This window comes from Neovison vison, chromosome 13 (genome assembly GCF_020171115.1).
Source record: "Neovison vison isolate M4711 chromosome 13, ASM_NN_V1, whole genome shotgun sequence".
Lineage (NCBI taxonomy): Eukaryota > Metazoa > Chordata > Mammalia > Carnivora > Mustelidae > Neogale > Neogale vison.
In genome coordinates this window covers 81,619,098-81,646,868 of record NC_058103.1, presented here as the reverse complement: position 1 = coordinate 81,646,868, position 27,771 = coordinate 81,619,098, and the positions used below count along the sequence as shown (strand labels likewise).

Sequence of the window (27,771 nt, the reverse complement as noted above, 5' to 3'; positions counted from 1 at the left end):
GAAGTCTACTCCGGTAGATTGCTCACCTGAAGATTTTTACACAGAAAGAGTATCCTAAAAAATCTTCATGACAAAGTTTCTCAGGTTCTATTCTTAAAGATATGCTCTTCTTGGAAAGTAGAAATTTGCTAGTAAAAAGAAAATACCTACCAAAAAAAAAAAAAAAAAAGTATGGGGCACCTGGGTGGCTCAGTGGGTTAAGCCATTGCCTTCGGCTCAGGTCATGATCTCAGGGTCCTGGGATCGAGTCCCACATCAGGCTCTCTGCTCAGCAGGGAGCCTGCTTCCCTCTCTCTCTCTTTCTCTCTCTCTCTGCCTGCCTCTCTGCCTACTTGTGATCTCTCTCTGTCAAATAAATAAATAAAATCTTAAAAAAAAAAAAAAGTATGGTGGGTCAAAATGGAGTAAAAGGGATAGATCAGATACTGATCACTGAGAGGATAAACAACACAAGTCCTAAAATTATCCTCAACTTACTCCTTGGAGAGAGTTTCCATGCTACACCTCATGAAAAATATATAGAGTTGACCCCTGAGCAACATGGCTGTTAGAGGTACTGGTACTCTGCAGAGTCAAAAAGCCACATAGAAACTGTGGGGACCTAAGATGGAAGAGTAGGAGAAGGCTTACCTCATCCCTTGAACACACCTAGATAAATATCAGATCATTCTGAATACCCAAGAAATTGATCTGGGGACTGACAGAACAGATTACAAAACTAGAGGGAGAGAAGAGACCACTCACAGAAGGTACAAAGGTACACAGAGATGTGGTTTGGGGAAGAAACAGATTGCCAATGCTCTGGAAGAGAAGGGGACCTGGTTGCGGAGAGAAAAAAGGGAGAGGAGCACACAGTGGATTGCCCAAGAAAAATACCCCAAAGCCAGTGACTAAGAAAATGAGAGGGTCTGATTTTCATGAACTTCTGCAAACAGTGGGTCTAAAGGCTGGAGACACGGAGGTCCACAGTCTTGCTGGGATACACCCCAAAGTGCACGGTGCTGCTTCAGGCAGGCAAGCAAACTGGATGCAGTGTAAAGCAGTGATCTGAAAAATGCCTAGGATGCATGGGGGAAATTATTTGCTCCTCTGGGAGGGCTTCTCTGACAGCAGCAAGCACGAGCTTCCTTCTCTGGGGACAAAGGAGCTGGCTGGTGCCATTTCCCTCCCCCAACCCTAACTTACTTACAAAGATTTTAAGCCAAAGACTGTAACAAGAGATGAAGAAGGGCACTATGTCATAATAAAGGGGTCCATCCAACAAGAAGATCTAACAATTATAAATATTTATGCCCCAAATTTATGTACCTAAATATATAAAACAATAACAAAGGAACTTCATTGATAATAATACAATAATTGTAGGGGCTTTAACATCCCACTTACATCAATGGACAGATCATTTAAGCAGAAAAATCAACAAGAAATAATGCCTTCAACAACACAGGACTAGAAGCACTTAATAGATATATTCAGAACATTTCATCCTACAACAGCAGAATACACATTTACACATTCTTTTTCAGTATGCATGGGAAATTCTCCAGAATAGATCACATACTAGGTCACATGTCAAGCCTCAACAACTAAAAAAAGATTGAGATCGTACATGCATATTTTCAGACGAAAACGCTCTGAAACTTGAAGTCAATTGCAAGAAAAAATTTGGAAAAGCCACCAATACATCAAGGTTAAAAAACACTCCACTAGAGAGGAGTCAAGATGGCGGAGAAGTAGCAGGCTGAGACTACCTCAGATAGCAGGAGATCAGCTAGAGAGCTTATCTAAAGATTGCAAACACCTGCAAATCCATCGGCAGATCGAAGAGAAGAACAGCAATTCTAGAAACAGAAAAACAACCACTTTCTGAAAGGTAGGACTGGCGGAGAAGTGAATCCAAAGCGACGGGAAGATAGACCGCGGGGGGAGGGGCCGGCTCCCGGCAAGTGGCAGAGCAACGGAGCACAAAATCGGGACTTTTAAAAGTCTGCTCTGCTGAGGGACATCGCTCTGGAGGCTAAACCGGGGCGAAGCCCACACGGGGTCGGCGTGACCTCAGGTCCCGTGGGGTCACAGAAGGATCGGGGATGTCTGAGTGTCGCAGAGCTTGCGGATATTGGAACGGGAAAGCCGGCTGCAGAGACAGAGCCGACAGTAAGCTCGCAGCTCGGAGTTGCCTTGAACCGGTCGCAAGCTTGGTGAGCTCGGAGCGCGGCGGGAGGTTAGGCAGACGCGAGTTACTAGGAGCTGTTCGCTGAGGGCGCACAGGGGAGCGGGGCCCCGGGCTCTCGGCTCCTCCGGGCCGGAGACCAGGAGGCCGCCATTTGTGTTCCCGTCCTCCAGAACTCTACGGAAAGCGCTCAGGGAACAAAAGCTCCTGAAAGCAAAGCCAAGCAGATCACTCAGCCCGGCCCCTGGTAAGGGCGGTGTAATTCTGCCTGGGGCAAAGACACTTGAGAATCACTACAACAGGCCCCTCCCCCAGAAGATCAACAAGAAATCCAGGCAAGACCAAGTTCACCTACCAAGGAGTGCAGTTTCAATACCAAGGAGAGAGCAGCAGAATTCCAGAGGAGGAGAAAACAAACCACAGAACTCATGGCTTTCTGCCTGTGATTTTTTAGTCTTGCAGTTAATTTAATTTTTTTCTTTTTCATTTTTTTTCACTTCTTCTGCTAAAAATTTTTATAACTTTTACCCTTTTCTTTTTTAACGTTTTTAAACTAGATTATCTAATATATATATATTTTTTCTTTTTTATACTTTTCTTTATTCATTTTCTTTTTTTTAATTCTTTTTTTTTCTTTTTTTTCTTTCTTTCTTTTTGAACCTCTTTTTATCCCCAAATCAGAAGAGATCCTAATCTCTTCAATCTTTTTTTTCTTAATTCTTTTTTAAATTCTTGATTGAATTTTTAATTCAATCTCTTTTTTTTAATTCTTTTTTTATTTTTCTTCTTTCTTTCTTTTTGAACCTCTTTTTATCCCCAAATCAGAAGAGATCCCAATCAGAAGAGATTGGGAGATCCCAATCAAAGGAGATCCCAATCAGAGGAAATCCCTCACCCAATCGTGAGGGAGGAGAAATCCCCCCTCACGATTTGGGATCTCTTCTGATTTGGTTAAAGCATATTTTCCTGGGATTGTTGCCACCCTTTTAGTATTTTACTTGCTCCTTCACATAGTCTTAGCTGGACAAAATGACAAGGCGGAAAAATTCACAACAAAAAAAAGAACAAGAGGCAGTACCAAAGGCTAGGGACCTAATCAATACAGACATTGGTAATATGTCAGATCTAGAGTTCAAAATGACAGTTCTCAAGGTTACAGCCGGGCTTGAAAAAGGCATGGAAGATATTAGAGAAACCCTCTCCAGAGATATAAAAGCCCTTTCTGGAGAAATAAAAGAACTAAAATCCAACCAAGTTGAAATCAAAAAAGCTATTAATGAAGTTCAATCAAAAATGGAGGCTCTCACTGCTAGGATAAATGAGGCAGAAGAAAGAATTAGCGATATAGAAGACCAAATGACAGAGAATAAAGAAGCTGAGCAAAAGAGGGACAAACAGCTACTGGACCATGAGGAGAGAATTCGAGAGATAAGTGACACCATCAGACGAAACAACATTAGAATAACTGGGATTCCAGAAGAAGAAGAAAGAGAGAGGGGAGCAGAAGGTATACTGGAGAGAATTATTGGGGAGAATTTCCCCAATATGGCAAAGGGAACGAGCATCAAAATTCAGGAGGTTCAGAGAATGCCCCTCAAAATCAATAAGAATAGGCCCACACCCCGTCACCTAATAGTAAAATTTACAAGCCTTAGTGACAAAGAGAAAATCCTGAAAGCAGCCCGGGAAAAGAAGTCTGTAACATACAATGGTAAAAGTATTAGATTGGCAGCTGACTTATCCACAGAGACCTGGCAGGCCAGAAAGAGCTGGCATGACATTTTCAGAGCACTAAACGAGAAAAACATGCAGCCAAGAATACTATATCCAGCTAGGCTATCATTGAAAATAGAAGGAGAGATTAAAAGCTTCCAGGACAAACAAAAACTGAAAGAATCTGCAAACACCAAACCAACTCGACAGGAAATACTGAAAGGGGTCCTCTAAGCAAAGAGAGAGCCTACAAGTGGTAGATCAGAAAGGAACAGAGACAATATACAGTAAGAGTCACCTTACAGGCAATACAATGGCACTAAAATCATATCTCTCAATAGTTACCCTGAATGTTAATGGGCTAAATGCCCCAATCAAAAGACACAGGGTATCAGAATGGATAAAAAAACAAAACCCATCTATGTGTTGCCTCCAAGAAACCCATTTTAAACCCGAAGACACCTCCAGACTTAAAGTGAGGGGGTGGAAAAGAATTTACCATGCTAATGGACATCAGAAAAAAGCAGGAGTGGCAATCCTTATATCAGATCACTTAGATTTTAAGCCAAAGACTATAATAAGAGATGAGGAAGGACACTATATCATCCTCAAAGGGTCTGTCCAACAAGAAGATCTAACAATTTTAAATATCTATGCCCCGAATGTGGGAGCAGCCAACTATATAAACCAATTAATAACAAAATCAAAGAAACACATCAACAATAATACAATAACAGTAGGGGGCTTTAACACTCCCCTCACTGAAATGGACAGATCATCCAAGCAAAAGATCAACAGGGAAATAAAGGCCTTAAATGATACACTGGATGAGATGGACATCACAGATATATTCAGAACATTTCATCCCAAAGCAACAGAATACACATTCTTCTCTAGTGCACATGGAACATTCTCCAGAATAGATCACATCCTTGGTCCTAAATCAGGACTCAACCGGTATCAAAAGATTGGGATCATTCCCTGCATATTTTCAGACCACAATGCTCTGAAGCTAGAACTCAACCACAAGAGGAAGTCTGGAAAGAACACAAATACATGGAGACTAAACAGCATCCTTCTAAAGAATGGGTCAACCGGGAAATTAAAGAAGAATTGAAAAAAATCATGGAAACAAATGATAATGAAAATACAACAGTTCAAAATCTGTGGGACACAACAAAGGCAGTCCTGAGAGGAAAATATATAGCGGTACAAGCTTTTCTCAAGAAACAAGAAAGGTCTCAGGTACACAACCTAACCCTACACCTAAAGGAGCTGGAGAAAGAACAAGAAAGAAACCCTAAGCCCAGCAGGAGAAGAGAAATCATAAAGATCAGAGCAGAAATCAATGAAATAGAAACCAAAAAAACAATAGAACAAATCAACCAAACTAGGAGCTGGTTCTTTGAAAGAATTAATAAAATTGATAAACCCTTGGCCAGACTTATCAAAAAGAAAAGAGAAAGGACCCAAATAAATAAAATCATGAATGAAAGAGGAGAGATCACAACTAACACCAAAGAAATACAAACTATTATAAGAACATACTATGAGCAAGCTACGCCAACAAATTTGACAATCTGGAAGAAATGGATGCATTCCTAGAAACATATAAACTACCAAAATTGAACCAGGAAGAAATAGAAAGCCTGAACAGACCCATAACCAGTAAGGAGATTGAAACAGTCATTAAAAATCTCCAAACAAACAAAAGCCCAGGGCCAGATGGCTTCCCGGGGGAATTCTATCAAACATTTAAAGAAGAACTAATTCCTATTCTCCTGAAACTGTTCCAAAAAATAGAAATGGAAGGAAAACTCCCAAACTCATTTTATGAGGCCAGCATCACCTTGATCCCAAAACCAGACAAGGATCCCATCAAAAAAGAGAGCTATAGACCAATATCCTTGATGAACACAGATGCAAAAATTCTCACCAAAGTACTAGCCAATAGGATTCAACAGTACATTAAAAGGATTATTCACCACGACCAAGTGGGATTTATCCCAGGGCTGCAAGGTTGGTTCAACATCCGCAAATCAGTCAATGTGATACAACACATCAATAAAAGAAAGAACAAGAACCATATGATACTCTCAATAGATGCTGAAAAAGCATTTGACAAAGTACAGCATCCCTTCCTGATCAAAACCCTTCAAAGTGTAGGGATAGAGGGCACATACCTCAATATCATCAAAGCCATCTATGAAAAACCCACCGCAAATATCATTCTCAATGGAGAAAAACTGAAAGCTTTTCCACTAAAGTCAGGAACACGGCAGGGATGTCCATTATCACCACTGCTATTCAACATAGTACTAGAAGTCCTAGGCTCAGCAATCAGACAACAAAAGGAAATTAAAGGCATCCAAATCGGCAAAGAAGTCAAATTATCACTCTTCGCAGATGATATGATACTCTATGTGGAAAACCCAAAAGACTCCACTCCAAAACTGCTAGAACTTATACAGGAATTCAGTAAAGTGTCAGGATATAAGATCAATGCACAGAAATCAGTTGCATTTCTCTACACCAACAACAAGACAGAAGAAAGAGAAATTAAGGAGTCCATCCCATTTACAATTGCACCCCAAACCATAAGATACCTAGGAATAAACCTAACCAAAGAGGCACAGAATCTATACTCAGAAAACTATAAAGTACTCATGAAAGAAATTGAGGAAGACACAAAGAAATGGAAAAATGTTCCATGCTCCTGGATTGGAAGAATAAATATTGTGAAAATGTCTATGCTACCTAAAGCAATCTACACATTTAATGCAATTCTTATCAAAGTACCATCCATCTTTTTCAAAGAAATGGAACAAATAATTTTAAAATTTATATGGAACCAGAAAAGACCTCGAATAGCCAAAGGGATATTGAAAAACAAAGCCAAAGTTGGTGGCATCACAATTCCAGACTTCAAGCTCTATTACAAAGCTGTCATCATCAAGACAGCATGGTACTGGCACAAAAACAGACACATAGACCAATGGAACAGAATAGAGAGCCCAGAAATAGACCCTCAACTCTATGGTCAACTAATCTTTGACAAAGCAGGAAAGAATGTCCAATGGAAAAAAGACAGCCTCTTCAATAAATGGTGTTGGGAAAATTGGACAGCCACGTGCAGAAAAATGAAATTGGACCATTTCCTTACACCACACACACAAATAGATTCAAAATGGATTAAGGACCTCAATGTGAGAAAGGAACCCATCAAAATCCTTGAGGAGAACACAGGCAGCAACCTCTTTGACCTCAGCCGCAGCAACATCTTCCTAGGAACATCGCCAAAGGCAATGGAAGCAAGGGCAAAAATGAATTTTTGGGATTTCATCAAAATCAAAAGCTTTTGCAAGCAAAGGAAACAGTTAACAAAACCAAAAGACAACTGACAGAATGGGAGAAGATATTTGCAAATGACATATCAGATAAAGGACTAGTGTCCAAAATCTATAAAGAACTTAACAAACTCAACACCCAAAGAACAAATAATCCAATCAAGAAATGGGCAGAGGACATGAACAGACGTTTCTGCAAAGAAGACATCCAGATGGCCAACAGACACATGAAAAAGTGCTCCATATCACTCGGCATCAGGGAAATACAAATCAAAACCACAATGAGATATCACCTCACACCAGTCAGAATGGCTAAAATCAACAAGTCAGGAAATGACAGATGCTGGCAAGGATGCGGAGAAAGGGGAACCCTCCTACACTGTTGGTGGGAATGCAAGCTGGTGCAACCCCTCTGGAAAACAGCATGGAGCTTCCTCAAAATGTTGAAAATAGAACTGCCCTATGACCCAGTAATTGCACTACTGGGAATTTACCCTAAAGATACAAATGTAGTGATCCAAAGGGGCACGTGCACCCGAATGTTTATAGCAGCAATGTCCACAATAGCCAAACTATGGAAAGAACCTAGATGTCCATCAACAGATGAATGGATCAAGAAGATGTGGTATATATACACAATGGAATACTATGCAGCCATCAAAAGAAACGAAATCTTGCCATTTGCGACAACATGGATGGAACTAGAGCGTATCATGCTTAGCGAAATAAGTCAAGCGGACAAAGACAACTATCATATGATCTCCCTGATATGAGGAAGTGGTGATGCAACATGGGAGCTTAAGTGGGTAGGAGAAGAATCCATGAAACAAGATGGGATAGGGAGGGAGACAAACCATAAGTGACTCTTAATCTCACGAAACAAACTGTGGGTTGCTGGGGGGAGGGGGGTTGGGAGAAGGGGGGTAGGGTTATGGACATTGGGGAGGGTATGTGCTTTGGGGTAAATTGGAAGGGGAGATGAACCATGAGAGACTATGGACTCTGAAAAACAATTTGAGGGGTTTGAAGTGGTGGGGGGGTGGGAGGTTGGGGTACCAGGTGGTGGGTATTATAGAGGGCACAGCTTGCATGGAGCACTGGGTGTGGTGAAAAAATAATGAATACTGTTTTTCTGAAAATAAATAAATTGGAAAAAAAAAACAGGAAAAAAAAAACAGAAAAAAAAAAAAAAACTCCACTAATCAATGAATGGGTTAGTCTGGAAATTATAGAAATTAAAAAATGGAAAATGAAAACAAAAGAGTCCAAAATCTTTGGAATCCAGTGAAAGCAGTCACAGAAGGAAATATATAGCAATACAGGCTTATCTCAAGAAGTAAGAAATATCTCAAATATACAACCTAACCTTACACCTAAGGGAACTAGAAAAAGAACAAATGAAGCCTTAAGCCAGAAGAAAGTAATAATGAAGATTAGAGCAGAAGTAAATGATATAGAAACAGAAAAATACAGCAGAACGGATCAATGAAATTAAGAGCTGGTTCTTTGAAATAATTAATGAAATTGATAAACCCCTAGCAGGACTTATCTAAAGGAAAGAAGAAAGTGCCCAAATAAAATCATCGATGAGAGAGGAGAAATCACAATCAACAGTACAGAAATACAAATAACTATAAGGGAATATTATGAAAAATTATATGCCAACAAATTGGGCAATCTGGAAGAAATAGACAAATTCCTAGAAACGTATAAACTACCAAAAACTGAAATGGGAATAAACAGAAAGCTGAACAGACCGATAACTAACAAAGAAGTTGAATCAGCAATCAAAAATCTCCCCACAAACAAAAGTCCGGGGCTAGGTGGCTTCTTAGTGGAATTTTAACAAACATTTAAAGAAGAGTTAATACCAGTTTTTCTCAAACTGTTCCAAAAATTAGAAATGGAAGGAAAACTTCCAAACTCATTCTATGAGGGTAGCAGTACCCTGATTCCAAAACCAGACAGACTCCACTAAAAAAGAGAACCACAGGCTAACAGCCATGATGAATATGGTTGCAAAAATTCTCAACAAAATACTAGCAAATCAAATTCAACAGTACATTAAAAAGAATCATTCACCATGCTCAAGCGGGATTTATTACTGAGTTACAAAGGTGGTCTAACAGTCATGAATCAATCAACATGATATACCATATTAATAAAAGAAAGGATAAGAACCATATGATCCTCTCAATAGATGCAGTGAAAGCATTAGACAAAGGACTCAATCTATTCTTGATAAAAACTCTCAACAAAGTAAGGATAGAGGGAACATACCTCAATATCATAAAGGCCATATATGAAAAACCCGTAACTAATATCATCCTCAGTGGGGAAAAAACTGAGAGCATTTTCCTGTATGGTCAAGAACAAGACAAAGATGTCCTCTCCCACCACTATTGTTCTACTAGAAGTCCTAGCCTCAGCAATCAGACAACAAAAAGAAATAAAAGGGATCCAAATCATCAGGGAGAAGGTCAAGCTTTCACTATCCCGGATGACACAATACTCTATGTAGAAAACCCAAAAGACTCCACCAAAAAACTGCTAGAAGTGATACATTTCATAATTCAGAAAGATCATGGAATACAAAATCAACATACAGAAATCTCTTGCATTTCTATACACCAATAATGAATTAGCAAAAAGAGAAATCAAGGAATACATCCCATTTACAATTGCACCCCAGACCCTGCGATACCTGGGAATAAACTTAGCCAAAGATGTGAAAATCCTGTACTCTGAAAACTATAAAACACTGATGAAAGAAAACACAAAGAAATGGAAAAACATTCCATGCTCATGGATTAGAAGAACAAATATTGTTAAAATGTCTATGCTACCCAAAGCAATCTATACATTTAATGCAATCTCTATCAAATACTACCAGTGTTTTTCACTGACCTAGAAAAAACAATCCCCAAATTAGTATGGTACCACAAAAGGCCCCAAATAGCCAAAGCAACTAGAAAAAGCAAACCAAAGCTGGGAGCATCACAATTCTGGATTTCAAGTTATATTACAAGGCTGTAGTGATTAAGGCAGTATGGTACTGGCACAAAAACAAACACACAGATAAATGGAACAGAATAGAAAAGCAGAAATGGACCTTCAACAATATGACCAATTAATTTTTGAGAAAGCAGGAAAGAATATCCAAGGGAAAATGACAGTCTCTTCAACAAATGGTGTTGGGAAAACTGGACAGCAAGATGCAAAAAAAGATGAAACTGGACCATTTGTTTTATACCATAAACAGAAATAAATTCAGAATGTATGAAAGACCTAAACATGAGACAGGAAACCATCAAAATCTTAGAGGAGAGCATAGGCAGTAACCTCTTCGACATGGGCCATAGCAACTTCTCACTTGATCTGTCTCCTGAGGCAAGGGAAACAAAAACAATAAACTATTCAGACTTCATCAACATAAAAAGCTCTGCACAGCAAAGGAAGCAATCAGCAAAACTAAAACACAACCTTTAGAATGGGACAAGATATATGAAAATGACATATCTGATATAGGGTTAGTATCCTAAGTCTATAAAGAACTTATAAAACACAACACTGAAAAAACAATCCAATAAAGAGATGGGCAGAAGACATGAATATTTTTCCAAAAAAAGATGCTTAACAAACACATGAAAAGATGTTCAATATCACTCATCATCAGGCAAATATAAATCAAAACTACAATGAGATATCACCTCACACCTGTCAACATGGTTAAAATTAACACAGGAAACAACAGATTGTTGGTGAGAAGGCAGAGAAACAGGAACTCTGTTACATCGTTGGTGGGAATTTGCATTTCCACTGGTGCAGCCACTCTGGAAAACAGAATGGAGGTTCCTCGAAAAATTAAAAATAGAACTACCCTATGACCCAGCAATTGCACTACTAGGTATTTATCCAAGGGATACAAAAAACTGATTCAAAGGGATACATACACCCTGATGTTTACAGAAACATTATCAACAACAGCCAAATTATGGAAAGAGACCAAATGTCCATCAACTGATGAATGGATAAAGAAGGTGTGGTGTGTGTATGGTGTGTGTGTGTGCACGCACACACACACACAGAGTAGAATATAACTCAGCTGAACTTTTACTCCGCTATAAAAAATAATGTAGTCTTGCCATCTGCAATGACTTGGAGCTAGAGAGTATTGTGCTAAGCAAAATAAGTCAGGGAAAGACAAATACCACATGATTTCACTCAAATGTGGACTTTAAGAAATGTAACAGATGAACACAGGTGATCAAAAAAAGAGATGCAAACCATGAAATATACTTTTAAGTAGAGAACACACTGAAGGTGCTTGATGGGATGAGGCAAGGGGTTAAATGGGTGATAGGTATTAAGGAAGGCACATGTTGTGATGAGCACCGGGTGATTTATCTCTAAGTGATAAATCACTAAATCCTACACCTGAAACTAATATTACACTGTATGGTAACTGGGATTTAAATAAAAACTTGGAAGAAAAAAATCCATGTAGAACTTTTGGCTCCATAAGAACTTAAGTACTATTTGCCTGCTGTTGACCAGAAGAATTACTTACAACATAAACAATCAATTAACACATATTTTGTCTATTATGTGTATTATATTCTATATTCTTAAAGTAAGCTAGCAAAAAGAAAGTGTTATTAAGAAAATCTCAAGGAACAGAAAATGCATTTACAGTAATTTGTTATAAGAAATCCATATATAAGGAGACCCCTGTGTTGTTCAAGGGTCAACTGTATACAGGAAGAGCTCAACATTCTTCTTGAGTAAGAAGATGGAGCTGGTATTCCCAGGAGGTCAAAGCAGCTACACTTAAAAAGGGCAGAGTAAGGAAAAGGTGATAGCTATGTGGATAGAGCTCCATATATTTGTAGAGGGTACCCTTTGAGCCATTAACCAAGCACTGATCAGCACAAGCATGCAAAGATACTACCTGAGGCAATGGGGAAAACTGCGCATAGGAAGCTGAGGGGAGAAAACTGCTAGGGGTTTTACAGAGTCTGGAATATGTCATGTTCTCATCGGCCAGAAAGACAAAAATCTCAAAATTCTTGAGGCACTGAGTATAGCATGTAAGGTCTGGTTACACCAAAACAAGAGCATTGAAAGAAAAATATTTCCAAGTAACTTAAGTGTACCCCAGGACAAAGTTTAAGAATATTTATGGGAATAAAAAATATACCACTATTCAACAAAGTAAAATTCATAATGTCTGGCACCCTCCCCCAAAATTATTTTTACCAGGTATGCAAAGAAGCAGAAAATTGCGACTAATAATGAAGAAAAAGCCAATCAATAAAACAGACCTGGAAATGATGCAGATGATAGAATTAGTAGACAAAGCATTAAAAACAGCCAAGAAGGGGCACCTGGGTGGCTCAGTGGGTTAAAGCCTCTGCTTTCAGCTCAGGTCATGATCCCAGGGTCCTGGGATCAAGCCCCGCATGAGGCTCTCTGCTCAGCAGGGAGCCTGCTTCCTCCTCTCTCTCTGCCTCTTTGCTCTCTCTCTGCCTGCCTCTCTGCCTACTAGTGATCACTCTGTCAAATAAATAAATAAATAAATAAATAAAATCTTAAAAAAAAAAAAAAAAAGAACAGCCAAGAAGACAGAGATACATTGAGCAGAGGAAGGTCCAAAATCCAGCCTCTATGGATAAAAATATACCTGAGTATCAATTTATGCACTGCTGAAGAAAAGACTGATGATCTTAAAGACAAAGCTATAGAAGCTATCCAAAATGAAACATAGAGAGCAGCGAAAGAGAGAGAGAGAGAGAAAGGGAGAGTGAGAAAGAGAGAGAGCGAACAGGAGAGCGAGCGAGCAAGAAAGAGAGACAGAAAGAGAACAAGCGAGAATGAAAGAGAAAGCGAGAGAGAGCGAGAACAAGCCAGAGGAGAGAAAGAGCAAGAGAGAGAGCGAGTGGAGAGTAACCGAGAGAAGAGAGAGACTAAGCGAGATTCTCTTTCTCCAAAGAGAGTAAACGAGAAAGAGAGAGTAAGCAAGAGAGAGTGAGCGAGCCAGAGAGAGAGCAGTGAGAGAGTAAGCGAGAGAGCGAGAGAAAGAATAAGTGAGCGAGAAAGCAAGTGAGAGAGAGCGAGCGAGAGAGAAAGTGAGCCAGAGGGAGAGCGAGCGAGCGAGCAAGAGTACAATAAAGAGAAAGAATAGCATGGTGGGATAACTTGAAGCATCTTATTATTTGTATAACTGGCATCTGAACAGCAGAAAGGGAAGGGGATTAGAAGATGAACCTAAAATTTTCCAAACTTGATGAGAACTACAAATTCACACACCCAAGGATAACAGAAACACACAAAAAAAAAACTTGAGGGAAAAACTACATAAAGGTGCATCTTAATAATATTGTTTTAAAGTCACTGACAAATAAAAAATCTTAAAGGCAGCCAGATAAAAATGCAAAGTAGATATAAAGGAACAAAAATAAAAATAAAATCATGCTTTCTTGTCAGAAACAAAGCAAACTAGGAGACAAAGGAGCAGTGTCCCAAAGTATTGGGAGAAGATGATCATCTTAGAAATCCATACCTAACAAAAATATATCTCAGACAGGAAGGTGAAATGAAGGCCGCCGCCCCCCCGCCACATACATTAAAGAAGGGGAAGTTAAAAGATTTCATCTCCAGTCAATATGTACCATAAGAAATGAAAAAGCAGGGGTGCCTTGCTGGCTCAGTCATTAAGCGCCTCCCTTCCTCTCAGGTCATGATCCCAGAGTCCTAGGATCGAGTCCAACATTGAGTTCCATATCGAGCCCAGCAAAGGTCTCCCTGCTCCGCAGGAAGCCTGCATTTCCCTCTCCCACTCCTCCTGCTGTGTTCCCTCTCTTGCTGTGTGTCTCTCTCTGTCAAATAAATAAATAATATCTTCAAAAGAAAAAAAAAGGAGAAATGAAAAAGCAAGTGCTTCAAGCACAAGAGAAAGATAACTCATGAAAATCTGAATCTATATAAACAAAAGGAAAGTATGTGGGAAATACTTTTTTAAACCCATACACTTTTGTTATTTTCAACCTCTTTATTAGCTAATTAGCTAATTCTGATTCTTGACTATTTCAAGAAAATCAGTATCATTATATTATGATATTTATAACATATGTAGAAATAAAATGTATTTCAACAATAGCCTAAATTTCAGGAAGAGGGAAAGGGAAGTATATTGCTATATATGATGTAGTGTCATATACTTATGTAGACTACAAGATACATTTATATTTTAAGCAGCCACTAAAATAAAAACCACGTTAGAGTTATAGCTTCAATACCAACCAAGGCAGAAAGACCAAAAGGCTGTGGGAAAAGAAACAATGAACAGATGGAAAAAGTAGAAAACAAATAGCAAGATGGTAGATTTAGACACAATCATTAAAATAATCACATTAAATAAATGGCATAAACATCCTATGTGAAATGTGGACACTATCAGATTAGATTAAAAAGTAAGACCCAATCACATGTTGCCAATGAGAAATTCACTTTGAATATAGAGGTAGAAATAGGTTAAAAGTAGAAAAGATAAAGATACACCATGCAAAGCTGGTCAAAAGTAAGTTCAAGTAGCTATATTAATACTAGACAAAATAGGTTTTGCAGGAAATAATATTACTAGAAATTAAGTGGGCTTTTTCATAATGACAAATAGATCATTAATCAAGAAGACAGCAATCTTAAATGTATATGCATCTACTAACAGAGTGTGAGAACACATGAAACAAAATCTGATAATATTACAATGGAAAAATGGCAAATAAATCTACAATTAGAGTAAAATATTACAACACTCTTCTTTCAATAAACTTAGACCAAGAGCAGGCAGAAAATCATTAAACATATAGAAGGCTTAGTAAGATAGTAAGCAAATCTATAAAAAAATTACAGCTAATTAAAATTTATAGAGCATTTCACCCTAACCAGCTAAATATATATGTTTCAAATTCTATTCCAGTGTACTTTAAAAATTTATCTAGAAAAAACTACAGTTCTCACTAAACTTAAAAGAATTCAAATCATACAAACTCTGTTCTCTAACTACAAAGGAATTAAATTAGAAGTTAATAGCAAAGATATCTGGATAATCTACCACTATTTGGAAATGAAAGAAAAACACTTTTAAATACCTCCAAGTTTAAGTAAGAACTCAAAAGCAAAATTAAAAAGTATGTTGAACTAAAATAAGATGATAACAAAAGATATCAAAATGTGTATAAGACATCTAAAGCAGTGCAGAAATTTATGGCACTAAATACCTGAATGGCAAGGAGAAAGGTCTCAAATCACCGACTTCATCTTCCACCTTAATATAATAGGAAAAAAAATTAAAATCAATGTAAGAAGAAGAAAGAAAACCATAAAGAATAGAAGCCAATGAAATTTAAAAAACACCGATGAGCCAGAGACCAAGCTGGTTCTTTGAGAAATGCAATAAAATAATAAATCTCTAGACAGTTATCAGGGAACAAATAGAAAAATTCATGCATATACACACATGTACATATATACATAAAAGAGGGAGAAATAAAAATATAACAATTATTAGAAATAAGAGAATGACAACTGTAAATATTCTAAATATATTAAAGACTCTCTCTGCTTGACTTATTTCACTCAGCATAATCTCTTCCAGTCCCATCCGTGTTGCTACAAAAGTTGGGTATTCATCCTTTCTGATGGAGGCATAATACTAAATATATTAAAGAGATAATATAAGGGAATAGTATGAACTTCATGCCATTACATTCAAGAACTTTAATGAAACAGAAAACTTCACTGAAAGACACAAAATACTAAAACTTATTTATGAAGAAATAGATTACTTGCATAGCTTTACATGTACCAAAGCAATTAAATTTATAGTTAAATTCTTCCCACAAAAAATAAACGCCAAACTGAATGACTTTACTCTGTCAAACATTTCAGGAAAAAAATGGTACTAATTATATACAAAGTTTCCCAGAAAATTAAAGATAAGGTCATACTTCTAACTAATTCTGTAAAGTCAACATTACCATAATACCAAAAGAAAAGGAAACTACAAACTAATATCCCTTATGAACATAAATGCAAAGATTAACAAAAATTTAGCAAATATAATTCTGCAGTATATGAAAATGATAATACATCATAATCAAGTGAGCTTTATCTATGAAAGTCAAGGCTACTTTAATATTCAAAAATAAACAAGAAAACTTTTGGTTTTGCTTTGACACATAAAGAGTTTAGAAATTATAATTCCTGTCTTTTCAACAAGAAAAAGGGAAACACTCTTACACTGTTGGTGGGAATGCAAGTTGGTACAGCCACTTTGGAAAACAGTATGGAGGTTCCTCAAAAGTTAAAAATGGAGCTACCCTATGACCCAGCAATCTCACTACTTAGCATTTAACCCAAAGATACAGATGTAGTGAAAAGAAGGGCCATGTGTACCCCAGTGTTCATAGCAGCAATGTCCACAGCCAAACTGGAAATAGCCGAGATACCCTTCAACAGACGAATGGATAAAGAAGATGTGGTCCATACACAGAATAGAATATTACTCAGCCATCAGAAAGGATGAATATCCAACTTTTGCATTGACATGGGTGAAACTGGAGGAGATTATGCTAAGTGAAATAAGTCAAGCAGAGAAAGTCAATTATCATATGGTTTCACTTATTTGTGGAAGATAAGGAATAGAGTGAACAACATTAGGAGAAGGAAGAGAAAAATGAAGAGGGAGAAATCAGAGTGGGAGAGGAATCTTGAGAGACTATGGACTCTGGGAAACAAACTGAGGGTTTTAGAGGGGAAAGGGGTGGAGGGATGGGTTAGTCTGGTGATGGGTATTAAGGAGGGCATGTATTGTATGGAGCACTGGGTGTTATACACAAACAATGAATCATGGAACACTACATCAAAAACGAATGTACTGTATGGTGACTAACACAGCAACAACGAAAAAAGCTGAATAACTAAAAACCAGTGACTTTTCTTGGACCAATTAAACAATTGAACAATTGAGGTCCCAGGGCCATTTTCTACCCTGGAATCTGAAGGGAAGTGAATATAGAAAACCACACTGAAGGGGCACCTGGGTGTTTCAGTGGGTTAAGCCTCTGCCTTCAGCTCAGGTCATGATCTCAGGGTCCTGGGATGGAGCCCCACACTGGTCTCTCTGCTCAGCAGGGAGCCTGCTTCCCCCTCTCTCGCTGCCTGCCTCTCCACTTGTGATCCCTCTTTTCATCAAGTAAATAAATAAAATCTTAAAAAAAAAAAGAAAAAAATTGAGGGAATTCACTGCCAGTAGACCTGCCCTGCAAGAAATATTAACCAATATATTAAGAACTTTCTCTCCCCAACCAGCAGGATACACATTCTTTTCAAGTACACATGGATATTCTCTAGAACAGATCACATATTAGGCCACAAAATTCTCAACAAATTCAAAAAGGTTGAAATCATGTCCCGCATTTTCCCCAACCACAATGGTTATGAAACTAAAAAATCTGGAAAGAAAAATACATGCAGGCTAAATAACATGCTACTAAATAATGGATGAGTTACCAGAGAAATCAAAGAGGATATTTTAAAAAACCCAATGTTCCAAAATTTTGAGATGCAGTAAAAGCTCTTCCAAGAGGGAAGACTATAGGAATACAGGGCTACCTCAAAAGACAAGAAAAATCTCAAATAAACAACCTAACCTATGCCTGAAAGATCTAGAAAAAAAGAATTAGGCTAAATCCAGTAGAAGGAAGGAAATAATAAAGATTAGAGCAGGGATGAATGAAATACAAACAAACAAACAAAAAAAAACCCTAGAACAGATCAACAAAACAAAAATTGAAATCAAAAGGTGGTTTTTTGAAAACATCAACAAAATTGATAAAACAACATTAGACAGACTCATAAAAAAAAGGATGGGGGTAGTCAAAATCAGAAATGAAGGAGTAATAACAACAACTGACTCTACAGAAATATAAAGATTTATAAGAGAATAGTATGAAAAATATGTCAACAAAGTGGACAGACTAGATGAAATGGATGAAGTCCTAGAAATGTATAACCTTCCAAAATTGAATCAGGAAGAAAAGAAAATTAGAACAATTCTATTAGTAGCAATAAAGTTGAATCAGCAATAAAGAAACTCAACAAATAAACGTCCAATACCAGATGGCTTTACAGGTGAATACTACCAATTTTTTAAAATTTAAATTCAAGTAGTTAACATATATTAATTATATCTTTAGTTTTTGATGTAGTGTTCAATGATTCATTAGTTGGATATAATACCTAGTAGTGCTCACTGTGACTACACCATGCTGAACACACCTGATCTTGTCTGATCTCAGAAGCTAAGCAGGGTCAAGCCTGATTAGTGATTGGATGGGAGACTACCAAACATTGAAAGAGTTAATACCTATTCTTCTCAAACCATCCAGAACATTAGAAGGAAAGGTTCATAATTCATTCTATGAGACCAGGATAACCCCCAATATCAAAGCCAGATAGAGACACTATAAAAAAAGAAAATTACAGGCCAATATCTCTGAGGAACACAGATGCAAACATCCTCAACAAAATATTAGCAAATCAAATATAACAATATATTTGAAAAATTCATCATGATCTGGGATTTATTCAAGGATCTAAAGGTGGTTCAAGATTTGCAAATTAATCACTGTAATACACCAAATCAAGAGAAAGGATAAAAACCATATGATGATCTCAAAAGAAACAGAAAAAGCACTGGACAAAGTACAACATACATTCAGGATAAAAGCTCTTAATAAAATCAATTTAGAGAGAACATACCTCCACATAATAAAGGCCATACATGAAAAAGCCACATCATCCTCAAAGGTGAAAAACTTAGAGCTTTGCTTCTAAGGCCAGGAACTAGACAAAGATGTCCACTGTCACCACTTTTATTCAACACAATACTGGAAGTGCTAGCCACAGCAATCAGACCAAAAAAAAAAAAAAAAAAAGAAAAGAGGGGAGAAGGGGGGTGGGAGAAAGGAAGGACACCCAAATTGATAAGAAAGAAGTAAAACTCAGGTCATGGTCTCAGGGTCCTGGGATCGAGCCTCGCATCTGGCTCGGCAGGGAGTCTGCTTCCCCCTCTCTCTCTGCCTCTCTGCCTACTTGTGATCTCGGTCTGTCAAATAAATAAATAAAATCTTTTAAAAAGATGGAAAATTTCCTAAAAAAACCCAAAACTCTAAGGACTTCACCAAAAAAACTACTAAAACTAAATACATGAATTTACTCACAGAGTAGAAATATACAGAAATCTGTTGCATTTATATACAGTAATAAGAAGCAGAAAGAGAAATTAAGAAAACAATCCCATTTATAATTGCTCCAAAAATAACAAAATACCTAGGAATAAACTTAACCAAGGATGGGGAAAGCCTGTACTCCAAAAAGAGGTTATAGATAATACAAACAAATGGGTATTCCATGCTCATGGGTTGGGAGAACAAATATTGTTAAAATGTCCATGCTACCCAAAGCGATATGCAGATTTAAGGCAATCCCTGCCAAAATACCAACAGCATTTTTCACAAAACTAGAGCAATCCTAAAATTTGTATAAAAGTTCCAATAGCCACAGCAATCTTGAAAAAGAAGACCAAAACTGGATGTATCACAATTCAAGATTTCAAGATATACGACAAGGCTGTAGTGATCAAAACAGCGCGGTATTGGCGCAAACATAGACCTATAGATCAATAGAACAGAATACAGAGCCAAGAAATGTTTGTGGTCAGTTTTTTTTTTTTTTTGGGGGGGGTGTTTTTTTGTTGCTTGTTTTAATTTAATGTATGCAGCCACAAGCTGGAGATCTTATTCAAATACAGGCTCTGATTCCTTTCTGGGGTGGGACCTGAGTTTCTGGATTTTCTTTTTAAAGATTTCATTTTATTTATTTGACAGATCGAGATTACAAGTAGGCAGAGAGGCAGGCAGAGAGAGAGAGGAGGAAGCAGGCTCCCTGCTGAGCAGAGAGCACGATGCGGGGCTCGATCCGAGGACCCTGGGATCATGACATAAGCCAAAGGCAGAGGCCTTAACCCACTGAGCCACCCAGGTGCCCTGAAATGTTTGTGGTCAGTTTTAATCTATGACAAAGAGGCAAGAATATACAATAGGGAAAAAGATGGTCTCTTCAACAAATGGTGTCCGGAAAACTGAGCAGCTATATGCAAAAGAATGTAACTGGACTACTTTCCTGTACTGTACATAAAAGTAAACTTGAAATGGATTAAAGACCTAAATATGAGACCTGAAACCATAAAATTTCTGGAACACAAAGGCAGTTAATTCTTTGACATCAGACTTAAAAACTTTTTTGCAGATGTGTCTTCTATGGCTAGGGAAACAAAAGCAAAATCAACTATTGAGACTACATCAAATTAAAAAAGCTCTTGTACCACAAAGGAAACCATCAACAAAATGACAAGGGAACCTACTAAATGGGAGAAGATTTTGCAAATAATATATCCCATAAGGAGTTAATATCCAAAATAGATAAAGAACTTAAATCAACCAAAACCAAAACAAAACAGATAACCCAATTAAAAATAAGCAGAGGACCTACATAGACATTTTACAAAGATGACATACAGAAAGCCGACAGACACATGAAAAAATGCTCAACATCACTAATCATCAGGGTAAGGCAAACCAAAATGACAATGAAATATCACAACACACTAAATGACTAAAATCAAAACCACAAGAAAGAGTAAGTGTTGAGGTGAATGTGGAGGAAAAGAAAAAAAGAATCCTTATGTCCTGTTGGTGATAATGCAAACTGGTGCAGCCACTGTGGAAAACAGTACAGTGGTTCCTCAAAAAACTAAAAATACAATATGACCCAGTAATTCCACTATAGGTTATTTACCCAAAGAAAATAAAAATGCTAATTCAAATAGATATATATACCCCCATGTCCATTGCAGCATTGTTTATAATAGCCACGATATGGAAGCAACCCAGGTTCCCAACAATAGATGGATAATGATGATGCAGTATACACACACACACACACACACACACACAATATGGAATATTAGCCATTAAAAAGAATATAGCCATCTGCAACAACAGGGATGAATGTGCTGATTATAATGCTAAGTAAAATAAGTCATTCAGAGAAAGCAAATACCATATGATTTCATTCTTAGGTGGAATTTAATAAAACAAATGAATAAAGAAAAAAATAAAAGATTTCTTGAATATAGAGAACAAACTAATGGTTTCTAGAGGAGAGGTGGGAGGGGATGGGTGAAACAGGTGATGGGGATTAAAGAGTGCACTTATTGTGATGAGCACTGGGCAATTTCTAGAATCGAATCATTACACTGTACAACTGAAACTAATATAATACTATATATTAAATATACTTGAATAAATAAATGTGTATGTTTCTAAGTGAAAGAAACTACTCTCACTGACTAAATATTACATGATTCCTATTATAGGACATTCTCGAAAACCCAAAACTATATAGAGAGTAAAAGGATCAGCAAACTTTGACGAAAGGAGAGACTGATGAACTGGTGAGGCACAGGGGATTATTAGGGCTGTAAAATTATTCTGTATGATACTGCAGTGGTGTTACAAGATATTATGCATTTTTTCAAAAAACCCATAGAACTTGATAGTACAAAGACAAATCTTAATGTATGTAGTTAAAAACATATTTAGGAGGTCGAAGTTTCTAAAGAAGAACTGAAGGTTGTGAAAAGAGAATCTAACTATATTACAAATGCATGAAACAACTTAACTGAAGGGACTGGGGTAAAAGGTCCTGGCCTATTTAACTTCGGAAATGAGTAGAGTCTGTTAAGATTAAAAGCAAAAGGAATTAAACGTGAGCAACTGTACTGAGGTTTATAAAGTTATATTCTATGGTATGCAGGTAAATCATTCTTATACTGCTATACATGTATCCTGGAACTGGGCAATTAAGTAAATGAATCATAAATGGTGGGAATCAAGTTTTTCATATTTGAAATGAGAGTTTGCAGGTAAGAAGAGGGGAAGCTAGAATGATCCATGTGGTAAGTTGGGGGCATCAGTATGAACTCGTGTTTAGCTTAACATAGATATAAGTAGTTAAACACAGTTATATATAAAGAATATACACAACAGAGGTATAAAGTGTTGATATATGCCCTAATATTGTCAATATGTCAATTGAGAGATAACAGAAGGAATTTTTTTTTCTAAGATTTTCTTTATTTATTTGACAGAAAAAGAGAGTGAGCGCTAGCACAAGCACAAGCAGGGGGAACAGCAGCAGGACAGGGAGAAGCAGACTCCCTGCCAAGCAGGAAGCCAGATGCAGGGTCCAGTCCCAGGGCCCTGGGATCATGACCTGAGCTGAAGGCAGATTTAGCCAACTGAGCCACCCAGGCACCCTAAGAAGGAATTATTCTATACTTCTATTGAGAATGGAAGCAACATGCACATGTAGCACCCAGATCTTGGTTTTTTTAATACCAGTTTCTATTAAAAAGAACCAGGTTTCTTGGAGAAATAGCTTATTCTAGGATTTAGGTAGGAAATATGCAAGAAGAACCTGAAGTATTTTGTGGAATCAAAATGTAAAGATTGCATGAAATGTATTGATTGCTTTGGGAAATACAGACATTTTAATGATATTTGTTCATTCAGTCCATGTGCATGGAATGTTTTCCCATTCCTTTATGTGCTCTTCAGTTTCTTTCCTGAGTGTTCTATAGTTTTCAGAGTACAGATCTTTTACCTCTTTGGTTAGGTTTATTCCTAGGTATCTTATGGTTTCTGGTACAATTATAAATGGCATTGATTCCTTGATTTCTCTTCTTGCTGCTTTATTATTGGTGTATAGAAATGCAACAGATTTCTCTACATTCGTATTGTGTCCTCTACCTTTACTGACTTCATGTATCATTTCTAGCAATTTTTTGGTGGTGATTTTTGGTTTTCTACAGAGTGTATCATGTCATCTGTGAATAGTGAAAGTTTCACTTCTTCCTTCCTGATTCAGATGCCTTTTATTTGTTGTTGTTGTTGTTGTTGTCTGATTACTGAGGCTAGGGCTTCCAGTACAATGTTAAATAACAACGGTGAAAAGAGACATCCCTGTCTTGTTCCTGACCATAGAGGAGAAGCAATCAGTTTTTCCTTACTGAGGATGATATTAGCTGTGGGTATTTTGTATGAGTAATCACTAAATTCTACCCCTGAAGCCAATATTACACTATATATTAACTAGAATTTAATGAAAACCAGAAACAAAGCAAAACAAAAAAAGAAAAAGAAATACATAAAAACAAAACAGTGATGGGAGTATGTCAGAGGGAGACAGAAGCCAGCTGAAGTTGTCCCCAGTGCCAAAGTCATAACAGTTTGAGTAAGAAAATAAGGTAGCATTGGATTATAACTTAAATATAAAATAAAAATCCTTGAGTTAATACTGATAAAAGTAATGACTGAATAAATAACTTAATGGAGAAAAGACATATCTCCCATGCAGAAACAATCTAAATAATTTAGGTAAATAGCCTTTCATCAATTCCTAAGAGAGGGTTGTGCATATTGACTTCTTTCTACAGAATAAAGCAAAAAAAATGGGGAAATAGGAGTAATTTTATAGAGGAGAAACTTAACTACTTTGAGTCAGGTGATCAAAATTAACATTAACAATAATAAATCATATAGATATTACATTTTCTTGATTTTACGTGATAAAATTTTACACTTTCTTCACTGTATTCTTCTTCTCCATAACCCATAAATCCAGTCTTATCATGAGAAAAAACATAATTCTGATATGGAGCATCCTACAAAACATCTGACCATTACTTCTCAAAACTATTAAGGTCATCAACACAAGGAAAGTCTGAGAAACTGTAACAACCACAAGAAGTCTAAAGAGATAAGACAACTACATGCAATATGATATCCTGGATAGGATTTTGGAATAGAAAAGGGATTATCAGGTCAAAAGTAAGAAAAGGAACTCTAAACCATGGATTTTAGTTGATAATAGTGAGTCTGCATTAGTTTATTAATTGTAACAAAGTATCAGACTATGTAAGTTATTAATAAGAGAAACTGGATATGGGGCATATGGGAAGCTTCTTTTTAATTGTCAGTTTGTCTACAATAATAAAATTGTTCTAAAAGACTTAAAAATAAATCAATATAATTTACCATATTAGCAGACTAAAAAAGACATAAAATTATCTAAATAAGATGGAGAAAAATAGTTTGACAAAATTGAATACCCTCTATTATAAAAGTTCTTAGAAAACTAGAAATATAATTTCCTTAACCTGATAGAAAGTATTGATAGAAAATCTTACTTCTAAAATCATCCCTAATGATGAAAGACAAAATGATTTTTCTCTATTAGTAGGAATAAAACAATGATATTTTGGAATAAATTTGTCAAATCCTGTATAATACCTATACACTGTAAGCTACCCAACACTGTTGAGAGAAATTAAAGAAGACCTAAACAAATGGAGAGATATACTATATTCTTGGATAGGAATCCCAATATTGTAGAGATAATTTTCTCTAAATTGATCTACTTATTCAGTGTAACTCCAAACAAAATTCACTCAGAATTTTTGTAGAAACTGATAGGCAACTTTCTAAAATTTATATCAAAATGAAATGAGTTTAGAATAGCCAAAATAATTCTGAAATAGAACACCAAATTTGGGGGACCTGTACTACCTCATTTCAAGACTTATTTTTTTTAAGATTTTATTTATTTGACAGAGAGAGATCACGAGTAGGCAGAGAGGCAGGCAGAGAGAGAGGAGGAAGCAGGCTCCCTGCTGAGCAGAGAGCCCGATGTGGGACTTGATCCCAGGACCCTGAGATCCTGACCTGAGCCGAAGGCAGTGGCTTAACCCACTGAGCCACCCAGGTGCCCCAAGACTTATTTTAAAACTATGATCAAGACAATATGTTAGTGTAAAGATAGACAACAATTCATTAGAATAGAGTGTCCAGATAAAGACCCATACATATATGTTTAATTCATTTTTTATAAATTTGCCAGGAAAATTCAATGGAGACAGAATAATCTTCATAACAAATTGTGCTTCAGTAAGAGGATAGCCATATGCAAACAAAGAGCTCTTTAGCCAATTACCATATACAAAAATTAACTTTAAACTTATCATAGACTACAAGAATTAAACTGTAAAAGCTTAGAAGAAAATACAGAAAAAAAACTTAGACTCATATTCTTGGCTAAAATTTCTTAAATATTACACAATGCTCACTAACTATAAATGGAAAAAGTCAATAAATGGACGTCATAAAAATTAAGAACCTTTAATCTTCAAATAACATGGACAAGAAAATGGGAAGCAGTCCATCGACTGGGAAAGTATATTTACAAAACATGTATCCAAATAAGGATCTTTATCACAAAGAATTCTTATAACTCAATAAAAAACAATCAAGAAGCCTATTTTAAAATGGGCAAAATATTTGCTCAGACATTTCACCAAAGAACATATAAGCACATGGAGAGTTGCTGTCAAAACTATTATACACTAGGGAAATGTAAATTAAAACTAAAATGAGATACCAGTATACTGCTACTAGAATGACTAAAATTAGAAACACTGATCAAGTAGAGCAAGGGAAAATCTAATACTTTGGGACTGTAAAATGGAACCAACATTTTGGAAAATAGTTCAGCGGTTCTTTAAGAAGTCAATCATTTGATCAACCATTCTATTTTTAGTCATTTACCTAACAGAAATCAAAGCACATTTTCATACAAAAACTTGTTCATAAGTGTTCATGGCTTTATTTGTAATAGCCCAAATCTGAAACTACCCAACTGTCCATCAACAAGTGGAAAATTCAATTGAGATATATTCATAAAATGAAATTTTATTTATCAGTAAAATGAACTAATATACAGCACAACATGATTGAAACCCAAAATAATTATGCTTAGTGAAAGATGCAAGTATACATAATACATAATTGTACTTATATAAAGTTTTGGAAAATGGAAAATAACTCATAAGTGGTAGAAATTAGATCATTGGCTGCCTGTGGATTAGGGGTAGTATTCAGAAGTGTGGGAAGAAAGGCTTACAAAGGGGCAGATTGGGTGTAACTTTTGGGCACATGAAGGTGTCATCTTGATTGTGGTGATAGTTTTAAGGGGATATACATTTTTCAAAACTACAAAATTGTAAACTTTAATATTTGCAGTATCTATGTCAATTATTCTTTGACAAACTTTAAAAATAGTTTTGCCTTTTTATAAGCTTATTATAACCAACTTGAGTTATTACTTATATTTCTCTTATAGACTAAAAGATCTTTGAAGTTATGAACTCATTCTGTTTTTTCAAAGGTTTATTTATTTATTTTAGAGAGCGAGCATGCGAGTGGTGGAGTGTGGGATGGGGTGGTGGGGAGTAGAGGGAGAGAGAGTGTCTCAAACAAGCTTGGAGCTCCACACCGGGCTCAATCTCACAGTCCTAAGATCACGACCTGAGTCAAAACCAAGTTAGATGCTCAGTCAGCTAAGCCACCCTGGTGCCCCTGAACTTGTTCTATTTTTGTCTAATACTAGGATTATTGAATGCATGAATAACAAATAACATGCAAAATAGCATAAATTAATTATGAGTACATTATTACTGGACACACATGAGGTACCACGGTCTTTAGGAATTTTTTCCATGCCCTATTTGACATTATCATGTTTTGGAAATGAGAAAATAGAAGCAAGAATTTATAAATTTAGAAATGTGCACCAGAGAAAAACAAACAAAAGCAACCAAGTGCTAATCTGAAAAACTTGACCACAGCAATATTTGAATTTCTAATGTTAGAAAGATTATTTCCCAGTACAAATGACCCCTGCTTGACATGTATGCACCTTAGATTAAGTAAACCAATGTGGATGCAGTAAGACACCACTTGTGACGTCACTACTTGGGGGAAATGGACCACTGAGAATCAGGCTGAATGGGGTTTGGGCAAAGTAAGTGGACTGCTAGAGGATTTAATCCAATAGCAGAAATATCTTCATTTGAGTCACAAAGTTGTCCTTTTTTCTGTGGCCAAGTAACAGGCTTTTTCTTTTTAACACCTTAGAGTTTAGCATCTGCTTGATTTGTTGATGCCTAATAGGATTGGTGATGTGGTCACATATGTCAACTATGCTTAAAATTTTTTTAAAAGCTTAAGATAACCCCTCCTCTCTAATTTCTGTTATACACACATTAATTTCTCTAGGTGGTCTCAAAAACACAAGCATTGTGCTTTGTAGGATAGGAAGAGGTACTGTCCTGAAGGAGTTTATACTAATTCGGAAGAGAAAATACCAAAACATGACACAAATAGCCAAACCATCTGGAAAAAGAATGAAAGACAGAACTCATAGGTAGATTCTTCCTTTTGGCCAAGGAATTTGCAAAAACAGCTGGGATTTTAGTTCACCCAAATAGGATTACCACTGGCTAAAGGGAAAGCAAAGGGC

General features: G+C 36.7%; 1 long non-coding RNA gene across 2 annotated transcripts in view; it reads right to left on the bottom strand.

Annotated features, from left to right (window-relative positions):
* LOC122893156 overlaps positions 1 to 27,771 on the bottom strand; it is a 247,822-nt gene that overhangs the window by 188,379 nt on the left and 31,672 nt on the right. For both annotated transcript variants that reach the window (XR_006381590.1, XR_006381589.1), the window contains exon 2: positions 15,510 to 15,556. This is a non-coding gene — a long non-coding RNA (uncharacterized LOC122893156). The remainder of the gene's footprint in view (positions 1 to 15,509; positions 15,557 to 27,771) is intronic.